At 28.6% G+C, this 6,056-nt stretch overlaps 1 protein-coding gene across 2 annotated transcripts in view; it reads left to right on the forward strand.

Annotated features, from left to right (window-relative positions):
• Positions 1–6,056, forward strand: part of Rgl (Ral guanine nucleotide dissociation stimulator-like) — a 46,979-nt gene that overhangs the window by 12,494 nt on the left and 28,429 nt on the right. The gene's annotated exons all lie outside the window — the stretch shown is intronic.

Genomic DNA, 6,056 nt, shown 5'->3' on the forward strand with positions numbered 1-6,056 from the left:
TAGTTCGTTAATAAATAACACAAGACGAATGAGTCACTTTAACTTAAAATTTAGAGTGGATCTCCTGGGATATGTAAAAAGTGTTAAAATTAACATTTTCTTTTTTACTGTGTACAAGGGAACCTCCAGAAGTACAATTCTGATTTTAATTAAACTTTTTATGAAAATAGCTCCAGCTGATGGTGATTAAAGAGACCTTTGATCACCAGCGCCGCCCCGTTCAGATTCGGTTAAACTGTAGGTTCCATATACACGTATATGAATCCCTTAGGCTGGGGTTGGATATTGGGCTAACAACCTATAAAAAGATCCATTATTACGGAAATCTCATAAGAAGTTAGATCCTATCAGGTTGAGATGTTGCGCCATCGAATGAATAAATGAATATTAATAGAACTTTTTCTATTTTATCAAGTTAATAAAGAATATAGGTTACATAAATATAAATAAATTTAGAAAATATCAGTTGATAGGAAAAAACGTTTTAAGAGGTGAAATCACCTCATTGGTAAAGCGATTCTTTTCGTAATATTTCAGAAACTATTCGAGATATCAAAAAAATGTCTAATACAAAAGTTTTATAATAAAATTACATCTATTTATCTACGTCAATAATATTAAAAAAAAAATAATTTTTTTCAAAAATCATATTTTCAAAGTTATTTCTTCTTTTATCTAAATAAATTTAAAATGAAATTATCTTTATTTTATCTAAGATATGTTTAAGTGTAATTTATTTTATCTCTATCTAGGTAATTTTGAATTAATCTTTAAACACTGGAAACACTGGATACGATATGTTTGAAACGCGCCGTTTGTCATATGGCGCACATACGTATAGTTTCAATTGATCGTCGAGTATACTGTCGATCTTCAATGTTCGTTAATGCTTGCTATATTAAATTAAGCTAGCTTCGACATTCAAGTTGAGTTCGCTTATCAATTAAAATTGTGCAGTAGTAGAATCGAGTCAGCACTGTTCGATAACGAGACTTAACAGTGCGCAGGTTGATTACCGCTGGCGAAGCACGTGCTCGAAGCGTTCGTTATCGCGTGAAAGTAGAGAAAATTCACTTCTATTTGTGCGACACACACTCACTGACAGACACAAACAAAAATATACATACGAACAATAAAGCTATATGTATGAACAATAAAGCTGAATCCGGAATCTAACAACATAGAAAGATCGATTTTGTTCAAAGATTTAAAATTTTGTGTGATATTTAGAGATAAAGATTTGAAAATCATTTTGTTAGACCATTAAAATAATTATATTGGAAGCTAAAAGTAATGAGCAATGCTGCAAAAAAATCTGGTATTCTAGCAATTAGTTTGAGTTGTCAACAAAATTATTTTAGGTACACCAAAATTATTTTCAGATCTGTATAAAAAAAAATGTAGATTTTTCAGCAAAATTGTTCTTTCCGTGTGTAATAATCATGATATAATAATTCTTGTCTACATTTTCGTAAAGTTCAAAAATATATATTTCCGGCCGAAGAATAAAGAAAGATGATAAAATGAAACATTTTCATTTTTCAGTATAATCACTTTTCATTTCAAAACATTTTTTAGAACAATGAACTAATTTTTCTATATTTTCCACTAAAAATATTTTGAATTTTTAAAAATAAAAATTAAAAAATAATTTTTTAAATTAAAGTCTAATTCGCGTAGAAAAAATTGATAATGAAAAAGTGATTTTCGCAGAATTAAAAATAAAAATACAAAAAATTTTAAAAATAAAGAATATTTTTAGTATAGAAAAATTAATTTATTGTTTTGAAAAATGTTGAAGTACAGAGTGATATTTTTACATTATAAAATGATTTCTTTACTTTTTCATCTTCTTATCATCTTTAAGCCAAAATATTATAGCGTATATCATACTTTTGTTAGCTCTGTTTCTTCTAACATTAAATATACATTATTATTATTGCTATTGCATGTAATATTTTAAATTTAATCAGTAATTTACGATAATTTTAAATGTTTCCGATGGTACTAAAATTATAGTAACAATTCGTTTCTTAAAGTCTCTAAAGATTTTTAAAAAATTTGAATAACTTTAAATAGCTACAAAAGAAATTAAAATAAATATGTTATCAAAATGACATTATTTAAGCTTTAAGCGATCGTTGTCGATTTTCATTTATAATTTTAATTATTTTAAGTATAAACAATTAATTACTATAAAATAATTCTTTTAATTCTCTTCTCTCTCTCTCTCTCTCTCTCTCTCACTAACTGTCTTTATTTTTGTACGCCAAAACAATGGCGGTTTGCACTTTTTTACATTTTGCGAGTGTGAAATGCGTCGAAAAAAATATTCTGGTCGCGCGGCGAAGTGGTTTCGGCGGCCATTTGTAAGGATATGTAAATTGTCCATTCTCAACTGGCTCGTTCGTGAGTTTAGAATTTCTTCGGCTTGATGATAGTTCCCGCTCGAAAGACGCTTTCTAGAAGGAAGAGAAAAATAAATGCCTCGCCAATACGGAGGTTAACGAACGTCGTTTCGCCGAAGGCGAAATTTTTGCCGGACTTGTGGCTCCTCTCGAACCTGTACTCGTACGTGAGTAGATCCGACGAAAGTAAACGACTTGATCGACCAGCTGCTCAAATGACATCTGGCAAAAAGTCATCCTTCCATTAGTTCTGCGAGATTAATCCTAACGTTCTTTTCTCAAGCATAACTTTCTTAATTTCAAAAACAACCAAATTAGTTGCGGTTTTAAAAGCAAACAATGTTAGAATTTTATTAAATTAAAATTGAAATTTGTTATTTAAAAATGGTCGAAAAAAGTTATTAATATAATTATTAAAAATAACTTTATGAAAATAATTTTAATATCACCCATTAATATTAAAATTATTTAATATTAGGTTATTTTAAAATTATTAAAAATATTAAATTAAGAAAAATTGCGTACGTACTTTTTTAAATTAAATATGAAATTAATAGAATTGTCCAATTAGCACTAAAATATTTTTTAACATCGTTATAAAAATATGAATATGATATTAGAGCTAATTTTTTTCCATATGTTTTAATGTAAGGTGACTCATGTTCGTTTTGCGATAACCGCCTCGAATCAACAGTTCCGGCATTAACTACGAAATTAACGGAGTTTTTTGAACGCATATCGATGGCCTCGTCCCACGATAACGATGACGTCGCCGTGACGTAATAAACGGTGGGCGCACTGCGTCACCCACATGACGTCCCTTCGCCAGGAGCGCGTCACGAATGTATCGTGTCATCAGATAACAAACGAAGTAATAAGGAATTAACTGGCGATCGTTACTGTCAGTTCAAGTTCAATACGGAGAGCTTCGTTGGAAATATACGAGTATGCCTAAGAAGGTATCCATGCACTGAGAAAAATGGTCTGGTTGGTTTAAATAGTAATTCTGGTGGAAAATGATGGACGAATCAGAATTTTCTGGTTATGTCTATTAGAATTCTAGTTGAGATAACTAGAATTCCGATTAATATAATTTTTCTAAAAAAAAGAATTTTAGTAGATTTTACCAGAAATATAATATCAACCAGAATTCCGGTTATCTCAACTGGAATTCTAATAAATTTAACCAGAAATTTCTGATTCGTCCATTTTCAATCAGAAATTTTTTTCAGTGTGCATTTGTACGATCAAGATATTTTGTCGCGGCGGTCGAAGACTGCAAGCGAATTATTTTCTCAAGAGTCGATGGAAAACGCGATCGCTTAACTTCAACAGGGCTGAATCTCTAGAACTGGATCCAATTCAAAACATTTAAATATTTCGTAGAAAATGTAATAAAGAGAAAGAGAGCATAATTTTATTTTTTTGTGAATTAAAATTAAATTATTATTGTAATATAAAGTTATAATATAAATTGAAAAACAAAAATGAGTAAAAATTATAAAGTTTTTAATATATAAATTTTTGTAGAAACAATCTGTGCATTTTATTTTATTATTAAAAATAATTAAATATTTTATTTAAATTATTTTCAAATTGTTTAATTATTTAATATTATTTTTTATTACTATTTCATTTTTAATTATTATTTTAACTATTTTATTCCAATTGTTTTAGAATTATCTGAAATTAAAAAATACGTTAAAAATAAAATTTTAATTATCGAATAAAATTGTTAGGATAATATTGAATTATTATTTCACTACAGCAGAAATTTGCACGGCGATTTGAGCTGGCAATTTACCTTTTCTGGATACGCTCGTAACTTTTATTGAAAGATACTGGAGGAAGCAGCTGGTAGACGCATCTGACGACCGTTCCCTACCGTTTAACTTCATATCACCCGTCTAGGGGATGTTCCGCCACCCTTACAACACTGCTGTCTCTTCGAGTAGTACACATGGGAAGGATTTGATGACTCAGACTGTTTTATGGGGATGAAGGAGTCTGCCAGCCATTCTCGTATAGGAAAGTAACGCAGCCCCCACTTGCATTTAATAATTGATGAAAAATAGTCTGATGAATAGTATGATGAAAGAAACATCAAAGTTCAGCAAAGACAAAAAAGAGGGATATTATTCAACGATAAAACGTGAAGATAATACCATTAATCTCAAGCCATTAATTTTCATTTGTCGTTAATTACGACAAAATAACAATTCATGATCATTAGTTAAACCCTCGGTTAAATGAAGCCAATTTATTTATCAACAAAGATGGTAGTAAAAATATTTTATTTTACAGTCATGCATATTTATGCGATTTTTAAATACATTTATTCGCTTGACTTAAAATAATATTGACAAATCGAACGAAAATTCATGCAATTACCTCCAAATGAAGCTATATACAATTACGCATAACTGCGGAAGACCCTATATTTCTAGGATTATGTGTAGAAAGCGTTAAAGGTGGTGCCTCGGATGGTTGAAGGCCTGCAGAGGTCACGCATGTGTGCGCATGTCATGTGTGGCACATCTTGCAAATGCTATTTGAAAAAAACTTTAGTTCTGGTATTTTATATCCTTCATTCATATAGAATTCTTCTTCCACAAGTGTCATTAATAATAATTTCAATGTTAAATTCATTCATCTGTAACGGAAACTTTGATTTTCCTCCGATTCTCCAGGATTTATTTATAAAGAGACAATTGTATAAATTATTTTGCAAGTGAAAACCTTTATTAAGTGCTAAAGTAGTAAATAAATAAATAAGTAAATAGTAGTAAATAAACAGTATAGTTTGCTAAATAAATTAGACATCTAGCTTTCTTTCTTTCTTTTTTGAACATTTTGTGTTAAACTAATTGGTTTACTTTATTTAATGAAAACAGAAATGTTAGATAAATAAGTAAATTTACTAAATATAAATTAATTTACAACGGAAATTTTAATTTCCTTCCGAGTCTTTAGAATTCATTGTAAAGAAACGCGGTCGTGCAAATTATCTTGCAAATGAAAATTTTCATTAAATATCACGATATTAAATAAACAACAAATTTAAATTACGTAGTTTATTGTATAAATTAGATAACTTCCCTTTTTCCAGTCTATTTTTTAACATTTAATTTAATATTTAATATTTTATATCAAACTGTCTTATTTTATATTAAAACAAAAACATAAAAATTAAATTAATTAATTAATAAACTAATATAAATTAACTTCTCCTGTTTTATGATTACAACTCCAATTTTGAAACCGTTTATACTCCAGAATGGAACACTGAAAAAAGAATCTGATAATAGCTACTAAATATTGTATGAAGCAATATCATCTATTTACTCTTCTAAATATTTAGTAATTATTACCGAACAGTTGATTATGTTATTGTTCTACCAAATATTGAATGAAATTTCGATCTAATTACTTTTCTAAATATTTAATAATTATCACCAAACAGTTAGTCATATTATTAAGTTCGGTAATACTTCCTAAACATTTCCAAAAATAACATTATTTTTGTTTACATCAATGAAAACATTTGATTGAAATTATTTCACTCAACATTTGGCAGCTACCAGACTTTTGATCGGGGAAGGATTAAGGAGGTTGTAAGGGCATAAAACACATATATTAATATTTTCG

Source organism: Trachymyrmex cornetzi, unplaced genomic scaffold, assembly GCF_001594075.2.
Source record: "Trachymyrmex cornetzi isolate Tcor2-1 unplaced genomic scaffold, Tcor1.1 scaffold220, whole genome shotgun sequence".
NCBI lineage: Eukaryota > Metazoa > Arthropoda > Insecta > Hymenoptera > Formicidae > Trachymyrmex > Trachymyrmex cornetzi.